At 41.2% G+C, this 10333-nt stretch overlaps 1 protein-coding gene across 1 annotated transcript in view; it reads left to right on the top strand.

The window, feature by feature from the left end:
- Nucleotides 1-10333, top strand: part of LOC135310808 (potassium/sodium hyperpolarization-activated cyclic nucleotide-gated channel 1-like) — a 281354-nt gene that overhangs the window by 35330 nt on the left and 235691 nt on the right. The gene's annotated exons all lie outside the window — the stretch shown is intronic.

Raw genomic sequence — 10333 nt, 5'->3', positions numbered from 1 at the left:
GCAACTGGTTTAAGAGTTGGTAATAGAAAAATGAAAAAATCAGTTGGAGTACCTACACTAAATGTTGCCTGATACTGAGAAGCTATGGTCTAATGGTTTGAACAGAGGGGGTAAATTTGAGGAAGATAGATTACTTGTGCTGTGAGGCATGTTGATGCAGAAGCAATCTTGATGATCTGAATACAGGTCAGCATAGACAGGTTCAACCTTTTCCAGCAGAAAATTCATTTGTGTGTCCTGACTCTTCATCAGCATTTTTTCCTAGCTGGTAGCTATTTGGACAGGAACACTCACCTGGATTTTTTTGCTGAGGAACAGAGCTGAAGAAAGGAGGAGCCATGTAAAGATGGGGGAATGCAAGAGCAATATCAGAGCTCTGCTGACAGTGGTACACTGTTCTTGCCTAAGGTTAAGTGAAAGTCAGGCTTTAATTCTTTCTACTGTAGTTTAATAAGTTCTTCTGCAGGAAAAGCAACTGCAAACTGTGCTGGTTGTGGTTGGGATAGAGTTAATTCTCTTCACTGTAGTACCTGTGGTGGTCAGCTTCCCATGCTCTGCCATTTGGGCAAAAAGCCAGGAGGGGTGGGGCCACAACCAAGACAGCTGACCCAAACTGGCCAGTGGGATATTCATTCCATATCATGTGACACCATGACCAGTATATTAAATGGGGCAATTAAGATGCAGGGAAGGCAGTTGTGGTGGTTCTGTCATGTGGTTTGTTTTGGTTGTTCATTCTCCCTTTCCTCCTGACCTGGGTTTCACCTCTTTTATTATTATTTTCCTTTTAATTACATTAGTAATTGAAATAATAACAACAACAATAGTAAACAGTTCTTCTCTCAACCCATGAGCTTTACACTTCTGATTCTCTCCCCCATCCTGCTGGTGGGGGAGTGAGCAAGTGGCTGTGTGGGGCTGAGTTGCCAGCTAAACCACAACAGTCTCTTTTGGGGCCCAGTGTGGGGTGTGAGAGTTTGATGGTGGTTGTGCCTGTGTGATAATGTATTTAAGAAGGGGGAAAAATGGCTGCACAGCAGCAGTTGCAGCTGGGAGAGAGCAGTGAGAATATGTGAGAGAGGCAACTCTGCGGACACCAAGGTCAGGGAAGAAGGAGGGGGGGGGAGGTGCTCCAGGCACCAGAGCAGAGTATCCCCTTGTGCTGGTTTTGGCTGAGAAGGGGTTAATTCTCCTCACCGTGGGGGGTCAGCTACCTTTCCAGCTTTCCGAGCTCTGCCGAATGGCGGGGGGCTGGGAGGGGCAGGGGTGGCTGACCCCGACTGGCCAATGGCATGTTCATTCCATACCATGTGACACCGTGACCAGTATATTAAGGGGGGGCAGTTTGTGGCTCTGGAGTGGTGTGGTGTTGGGTTGGCAGGTGGTGAGTAGCTGTGTTGCATGCGCTTTGTTTTGGTGGTTCGTTTCCCCCCCCCCCCCCGGGCTTTGCACCTCTCGTTGTTCTCCTTTACGTTGCATTTCTGTTGTTGTTTCTTTTAATTATTAAACTGTTCTTATCCCAACCCACGAGCATTACCCTTCTGATTCTCTCCCCCATCTACCGGTGGGGGAGTGAGTGAGCGACTGTGTGGGGCTGAGCTGCCAGCTAAACCATGACACCCCTGCAGCCTGTGGTGAAGACCATGGTGCAGCAGGCTGTCCCCCTGTAGCCCATGGAGGTCCACGGTGGAGCAGATATCAACCTGCAGCCTGTGGAGGACCCTGTGCTGGAGCAGGTGCATGTGTGTGAAGGAGGGTGTGACCCTGTGGGAAGCCTGTACTGTAGCAGGCTCCTGGCAGCACCTGTGAACCTGTGGAGAGAGCAGCCCATGCTGGAGCAGGTTTGCTGGCAGGCCTTGTGATCCCATGGGGGACCCATGCTGGAGCAATCTGTTCCTGAAGACATACACCCCATGGAAAGGTGTCATGCTGGAGCAGTTAGTGAAGAACTGTAGCCTGTGGGAAGGACTTGTTGTAAGGGGCCTCAGATAAGAATGCAATCAAGGACGTAATTTTTGCAAGTGTGATTGGCACATCCTCAAAGGTTGCAAACCAACCTAGCAGCAGATGCCAGTTGAAACCAAGATAAAGGGAACTAAGGACATCTCCACCTAGATAAGAGTCAGAACATCAGTTGAAACGGACACATCTTCCAACACACTGTGAATGAATACGTATAACTATTATGGGAAATCTAATGCATATGTATATAACTGAGCAATATAAACTTTGTCTGTTGTGACTTGTGGCATGCACGCCAGGAGGTATTATCCCCTGTGCATCCGGTGCCATAATAAAGAATGACTGCTTCTTAATACTACATTCATATTAAGGAGTTTTATTCCCACTTTCAGTGACAGACTCATGTTGGAGAAGTTTGTGGAGGACTGTCTCCCATGGGAGGAACCCCATGCTGGATCAGGGGAAGAGTGTGGGGAGTCCTCCCCCTGAGGAGGAGAGAGTGGCAGAAACAATGTGTGATGAACTGACCACAATCCCCATACCACATCCCCCTGCACCGCTCAGGGGGAGGAGGTAGAGAAAATTGGAAGTGAAGTTAAGCCTGGGAAGAAGGGAAGGGTGGGGGGAAGGGTTTTTTTAAGATTTCATTTTATTTCTCATTACCCTACTCTGATTTGATTGTTAATAAATTAAACTAATTTCCCCAAGTCGAGTCTGTTTTGCCCGTGATGGTCATTAGTGAGTGACCTCTCCCTGTCCTTACCTCGACCTGCGAGCCTTTCATCATATTTTCTCTTCCCTGCCCATTTGAGGAGGGGGAGTGATGGAACGGCTTTGGTGGGCACCTGGTGTCCAGCCAGGGTCAACCCACCACAGTACTGTGATTTTTTTTTTTTCTAGTAATCAAGCCTGTAAAGCACTCAAGCTTTAAACCTAACCAAATGCCATAAGCAAAGCCTTTTGAAAGTAGTAAATTGCAATTCATTGGCTCCACTGGGCTCTGATCAGGTCCCCCAAGAGCTGCATTCATCTAATCATCTGCCTTGCCTATAAAATCACAACTGAGCAACGAATTGCAAATCTCCACTGCTATCAAAACACACTTATCAGAGAAAACTCATTAAATTTGTCTGAAATCGTGCAAGTTTGTAGTTTTTAGGTACATTCTATGGCTATACAGAAGAGTCAGTATTGCTGAATTTTATTAATCTCTCTTTGAATTCCTTTTCTGCTACCAAGTAGGAAGTTGCATCAATATTTAAAAAAATAACAGCAAGGCACATAAATTGGATCTGTAAGTATATATGGCTAACCTTGAAGTGAAGGACTTCAGTATCGATCTGAAATCAAATGAAGATTTCTGGTGGTCTGATAAACTCTTTTTTTTTTTTTTTTTTTTTTCCAATTTAATTGCTTTTAATCTGAATCAGAATGAAACCATTAAGCTGAAAGATTCCCAGGTGCAGCACTGCTCATAATTCAGGCAGGGAAAAAGAGTTTTCAGATCTTCAGCCTCTGCCTCCTCCCAGACTGACCAGTCTCAGGCTTCAGCAGGTTACCTAGCTAAGTTATTGAAAGTTCATTAAGCTTGATATGTTTTAAATGAAAAAAGAATAGCAAATTTTGTTGAAATTTTCACCTGAGAAAGTGTCACAGGCTTCTACTTAGTAATATTTCTGCCCTTCATCCTCAGCACTTGAAGTGTGGGAGATGCTGTTAGTACTCCACAGTAGTGGGGTGAGCCACGAAAGGGACTGTTTTAGCCTTGCAAGATTCCTCGTTTGTGTTTACTTAACAGAAGCTAAAAGCTGTCAGAGCTGAAATAGAGGGGAATAAAGAATAAAAATCAACAATTTCAGGAATATAGTTTATCTTTTAAAAAACCAAAACATAATCCCAACCTTTTGCCTTCCTAAAGCTTTGAAAACTGAAGCACGTTCAGATGAGGAAAACACAACTGCAGAAGTAACCTGTGTTTGCTAATGGAAAACTGACTGATGTGAAGAAGTGACGCTTCACTAGTCATTTTAATCCATTTGTATTAGTGTGATCGCAGAGGTAGGTTATGGTAAACTCTCAGGTTGGAAATTTTAAAAGAAAAGAATTGCTGCATTTTGTATAATCGTTCACATTATACATCCAGAGGCCAGAACTCATAAATCATATACGCAGAGTTATATCTAAGCCAAAATCACGGAAGCACTCCACAATAGATTTGCAACATTTAAACAGAATTTGTTCCATGGAGGATGTTGAATGCAATATTTCTTGATAAATTATAAGGAATTTCATATTTAATTTGCATGCCTTTTTCCCAGAAGCAGCATGTTTTCCTCTAGGGAAGGGGTGTTTGTATGTTTAAGAGAAAGACAGATGGGCAGAATGAAAATGGATAGCTGGGAAGAAGGGGATATCCTTACTTTTAGGTTGTGAAAAAAATGGTGATGATTTTTCAGGAAGTTTTCAAGCACAGACACCTGTGCAGTCACAAAAAGAATTTGGGTTCCCTGAAGGAAACCTTCCCTCCTTCTTCCTCCTGTCCTTTCCAACACATTTTGGTAATTATCTGCAAGTTGCAGATGTTTTCAGGCATGTCTAGCTTTGCTGTCTCTTACTAAAAGAATAATAGAGTTGCACAGCACGAGAAAGATGGCATGCCCTATGAGAATCAAATTCTAACATAGATAATACCAAGTTTAGTACTTGTTACAGTATGTTGTAATAAAGTTTTAAATTACTGTTATTTCTACTAAGATTGTTTTGTTCTGTATAGGGCATTGATTTCTCAGGTGAACTGATAATCCATGAAGCAAAAGAAATAAAGCTGTGTTTGAAGGTGAGAGGAAAAAAATGTTAGAGTATTAATTTCACTGAGCATCTGCTAATCAGTCAAAATATTTAACTAGAGAGAAGGCAAGTTTTCCATGGAAAGCTTGTGAAATTTTTCTACAGTTCTTGATTCTCTGAATGTGTAGAGTGAAATCATGTCTCAGGTGCATCAGGTTTGATTTTGAAGGCCTTCCACTTTATAACATGGCTGATAAGTATTTGTGACCGAATTTCATGAAGCTTTACTGATACTTTTTGCTCTTTTCTTTTTTGATAAAAATAATCAGATTTTCATGATCTTTCTGGAAACAGAAAAATGTGATCTTAAGCAAAGCCCTGACTGCTCTGCAGCCTTCAGTCACAGCACCCAGTGCCTTTGAGATGCTGTTCACTCTGCTGTGTGGTTTATGGGACCACTGAAAACTTCTGCTGGGTCAATCTGGGTATACCGTAAGGATAATCATATATCAAAATGCACTGATTCAAGGACATTGAGGCAGTTGTGTCAATGGGCAGCAACCAGGAAATAATAAAGCAAGCAAATCTGAAAGACTTGTTACACTGTTATATATACAGCAAATTATTCAGCAAAGTAACTAAAAGGGCTGAAGCTTCCTTCATTAAGACCCAGTTTTCTCTGTGTTGGATATATAAAGTGGAAAATAAAATGCCTGTTAGAATTGTGCCTTACGTTATTAAACTTGGTACAAACATTGATTAATTAATACTAAGAAGTTCTTTATTGCTTCTTGGGTAGGCACTCATTTTGAACAGACCGTTCATCCTACCCAGGGCAGCCTATAGCAATAAATAAACCACCAAAGCTTCAGCACCATGTTTCAGAGCTGTAAAAAGCACCGTTATTACCATAAGTTTTGAAAGTGCAGTAGATAAACTATGAGTGAAAAGATCACTGAGTGGGCTATGAATCCAACTAGTTTTATTTGAAAATGCCAAAGTAATAATTAGTGTGATTTTTTAATTATTTCTGTATAAAACGATTCTTTAAAATGTAAAAAATATATGTCTTAAAACTATCTTTTTATACTTTTTCATACTTGAAGACTTTTTTTCACCTAGAGATATTAAACCTCTGAGTCATTTACAAACGTTGAAAAATTTCAGGAATAAATCAGTGCAGACTACTGTGCTGACCTCTATCTTCAGTTAATGGCAACTAGTAGTTACTGTAGTGAGCGAACTTCAGAGGAACAGTAAGCTCTGTAGCTGTTTGCTATGAGGAGAAAAGTGCGAACGTCAGTTCTTGCTTCTCATTATGAACTCTGAAAGATGTTGTTACCCCCAGGCTCTTTTTTTGCCTCATTCTTGAAAATTTTGCGTCATAGGCCTATCTCTTTCTTGCTTTTTGTCAACATTTTATAATACCTTATATAAATCTGGAACTCTGAGATTGTAAATTTTAAATTTATAACTGTTCTCATTGGGGGTGGGGGGTGGGAAGTATCAAAAGCAAATAGATAATGCTAAAAATAGTTTAAAACAAAGGGCTATCTCTGTGTCTCAATAGCAGCTCCTTCACCATCTTGTGAAGCTTTTCAGCTTGCTCTTGGTTACATAATAGTAGAATGTTCTGAACCAGTAGGCAAGGAACACATTCTACTACTTTCACTGCACAGGTCACAGAAGGGCAATACAGGGAGTCACATCTAGTTTTCTCTCACCTGAAAGAAAAATATCACATAACATGCCCAACAGAATGGCATTTGGAAACATTTTCCTAAAAGAAAATATCCAATTGATTTCTAAATGAAAAATGAATCAATATAATAAGACTTTTTCTTCCTAACTAATCAGATCATACTGTATTGTGGGCTAAAATCAAAATACAAAACTGATACAATCTCATAGTCCTTAGCATTCAATCTTCTTATATTACTGAAGCCCTAACTTTACCATAACTTTTTCTGACATTCAACATCAGGAACTCCAGTGTGTTTTGCATAATCACAGTGCATAACAATCCTTTAAACTGTGGATTACTGTAGGATAAAATGAGCTGGTTCAGTATAATATTTTATGTTGGTTGGGTGGCTGGTTTTTGTGTGGCTTTAGTTTGCCTTCATTACATACCTACTCACTGTGCTGGTTAAACAAAGGCCAATCTGAAATCAGGCAATGCTTTGTTTAAGAGTAAGCCTCAGATAAACGTACATCTCTTGTGATTATTTCCTAGCTGTTTTCCACTCATTTTCAAGATTCCTTGGAGAAGACTATTCTTTCAAAACAGCTTTGTGAAATATTTTGGTCAATAGCATTGTAAAAGTGTTGTGGTAATTGTACCTATAGATCATAGTAGCAGTGATATATATTAGTGGTTCCTTCTGTATGGTTATTGTGGTTTAGCCCCAGCTGGCAACTCAGCCCCATACAGCCGCTCGCTCGCTCGCTCCCCCACCGATGGGATGGGGGAGAGAATCAGAAGGGTAAAAGCGAGAAAGCTCGTGGGTTGAGATAAGAACAGTTTAATAATTAAAATAAAACAACAATAATAACAACAATAATAATGATGCAATGAAAAGGAAAATAACGAGAGAGAGGTGAAACCCGCGGCGGGGGGAAGGGGGAATGAACAACCAAAACAAACAACACGTGAAGCAGCTGCACACCACCCAACACCACCAGTCCCTGAGCCGCAACCACTCCCCCAGTTAATATACTGGTCATGACGTCATATGATATGGAATATCCCATTGTCCAATTGGGGTCAGGCTGTCTTGGCTGTGGCCCCTCCCCTCCCTGCTTCTTGCCCACGTGGCAGAGCATGGGAAGCTGGAAAGGTCCCTAACTACTATAGGCACTACTTAACAACAACTAAAGCATAAATGTGCCATCAGCACTACACCGGCTACAGTGAAGAGAATTAACTCTATCCCAGCCAAAACCAGCACAATGGTAATTCTAGATTGCTGAAAAGGAATCTAGCACAGCAATAAGCCTATTATATGAATTAAAAAAAATGAGAAATATGGAAGTTTGTGCAAGTGTACAGATATGGTGAATACCATCACATATTAAGCAAAAATACATAGAGTCTGGATAAAACTGAACATTTATAACAATTAGTATTCACATTTATTGTAAGAATGAAAATGTGTAAGACAAATCACATTGGGGTATATGGAGACTTATTGAAAAGTCTGGTTTATGCAATTTCTGAGTACCAGTTAAAGGTACCTTGCCATCTTCTTTCTCAAATGATAGTCAAGCCTGATAAGTTTACCTTGCAATAAAGAATTTTAAAACTGGGAATTCTCATGCCACTCTCCCTTTAGTGTGTGTTACAGTTAATTATTTATGTTCTCAGACCAGCAATTTGTAATCTGAGAAGTATTTTCAGGGATAAATTTGAAACAAAGGGGATTTATAAGCCTGGATCATCGCAAGAATACAAGAAGCAACCTCTGAAATATAATGTAATCCATATGCTCTGTGAAAGTCTAGCAAAAACTACACCTGTGATTCTGAAATGTTTTGTGGCCAGTTAAACTATTATTATTGTTGATTGCCATGAACTTTTACCAAGATGAGGGTGTTTGTCACATGCCAAGAGGCTTGTGCTAGAGTGATGCAAGTGGCCTGGAAGTCAGTGCTGGAGTGCTGTGCTGGTGGCATGTACACTGCCTGGGGCCCCACTGCAACAGAGGGCTGGAACAGGCAGATAGTTGTGGAGCCATTGACACCTCCAGTCTTCTAGAAAGTCTAGTGAGTCCATGGGGAACAGTTGTTGACTGGTTTCTGTGCCTCTCCAGATCAAGCTTAGCTGAACAGATCATGCTGCCTTGCTTACCGTGAATGTAAGAATAGAATATTTTCAGCTGGAAGGGACCTACAACAATCATCTAGTCCAACTGCCTGACCACTTCAGTACTGTATTGTATCGTGTTTTTAAATCCACCTACCTAGAGTGTATTTGTTGCTCAAGATGATCTTACTGCAGTTGTTACTCTAGATTTCTACAAAACCTCCCTTTAGTGATAACTTTGCCTACCAGTTGATCCCACCTTTCCTTTAACATCCTTTCCTGGCTGTTAGTGTTAGTGCTTGTGGTTCACATGGGCAGGTATCACACCCTGAAGCTAAGGGAAGCACAGAAGGAGGGCTGACAGCTTTTTTTTTTCCCCACTCCTTCCCTAGGCAGAGCGCTACATGTGTGTGCCCCTTCATTGACTCTATCTCTTAATGTGGTAGATCATTTACCAGTGCTCTAGATTCAGGATATATCCATGCTTTCAAAAAAAGAAAAAAGTTTTGGCTCCTTAGAGTCTCATGTCATGCTCCTCCTTCTCTCCTCTACTGCTGTAATGAGTTCAGTCTCATTAATGGGCGCACCCCTCTTCTTCCAATCATCTTTGTACCATACTGCTCGCTGCCGATGGCAGAGCCCTCCTAAGATTACCAGGAAATATCAAATCTCTCATCTGCTTCCATTTTCAGAAACCAGCTTCTCTTACCAATGTCTTCATGATAAAATTAGTCGCAATGTCACTCTTGCTTTGTGTTTTACTGGATTGGGCAAGGGAAGAACAGGACGAATCACTTCTATTTACACTATTTTGTGACAGAACTGAAAATAGCTTTCTTGTACGATACCACAGGATCTTTGACTTGGCAAATATCAGGGCAGAAATGAAGTTAAATAGCTGTCGGTGGAGGTGGCAATGCTTCCTACCAGCTCATCAAGTGGGTGGAACTAGCTGAAGACTGTCTGCATTTGACCATGTAGTTTTCCTGTGTAGATGAAAAGCACAATACCTGCTTCAGTAAATAATGTTTGTAAAGCATCTTTGTAGATACTGATATCAAGGCAACCAGAGCCACTATTTGCAAAACAGAACTAAAGGTTTTTGAACACAGAACTGTGGATCACATCTTTCTCCCCCTCTTCTTCCATGTAACTTAGCAAGTCTGTGAGTTTACTTAGAGGTTTTTTCCCACACTTTTGCTTAACTAGTATAAATTGGTTTAATATTCATATGGAAAGAAGGATTTGAAATTGTATAAGACTGACAGAAAAAAAAACCTCTTCTTAAGTTCACAACAAAGCATCCTGCTGTCTGTTGTCACACTCAGGCAAGACTTTTTTTTTTTTTTTAATGTGTCCAAATGGAATTATATAGAATAGTTCAGTTGGAAGGGACTTACAAAGATCACCTAGTCCAACTGCCCGACCACTTCAGGGCTGATCAAATATTAAAGAGTGTTATTAAGGGCAATGTCCAAATGCCTCTTAAACGCTGACAGGCGTGGGGCATCAACCACCTCTCTAGGAAGCCTGTTCCAGTGTTTGAACACCCTCTCAGCAAAGAAATGTTTCCTAATGTCAAGTCTAAACCTCCCCTGGTGCACCTTTGAACCATTCCCACATGTCCTGTCACTGGACACCGGGGAGAAGAGCTCAGCACATCCCTCTCCACTTCCCCTCCTCAGGAAGCTGTAGAGAGCAATGAGGCCTCCTTTTCTCCAAACTAGACAAACCCAGAGTCCTCAGCCACTTCTCATAGGACATACCTTCCAGCCCTGT

The sequence above is a fragment of the Phalacrocorax carbo genome, assembly GCF_963921805.1.
Source record: "Phalacrocorax carbo chromosome W unlocalized genomic scaffold, bPhaCar2.1 SUPER_W_unloc_1, whole genome shotgun sequence".
Taxonomy (NCBI): Eukaryota; Metazoa; Chordata; class Aves; order Suliformes; family Phalacrocoracidae; genus Phalacrocorax; species Phalacrocorax carbo.
Note: the sequence above shows the minus strand (reverse complement) of the source record. Positions and strands in the feature narration are given on the sequence as shown.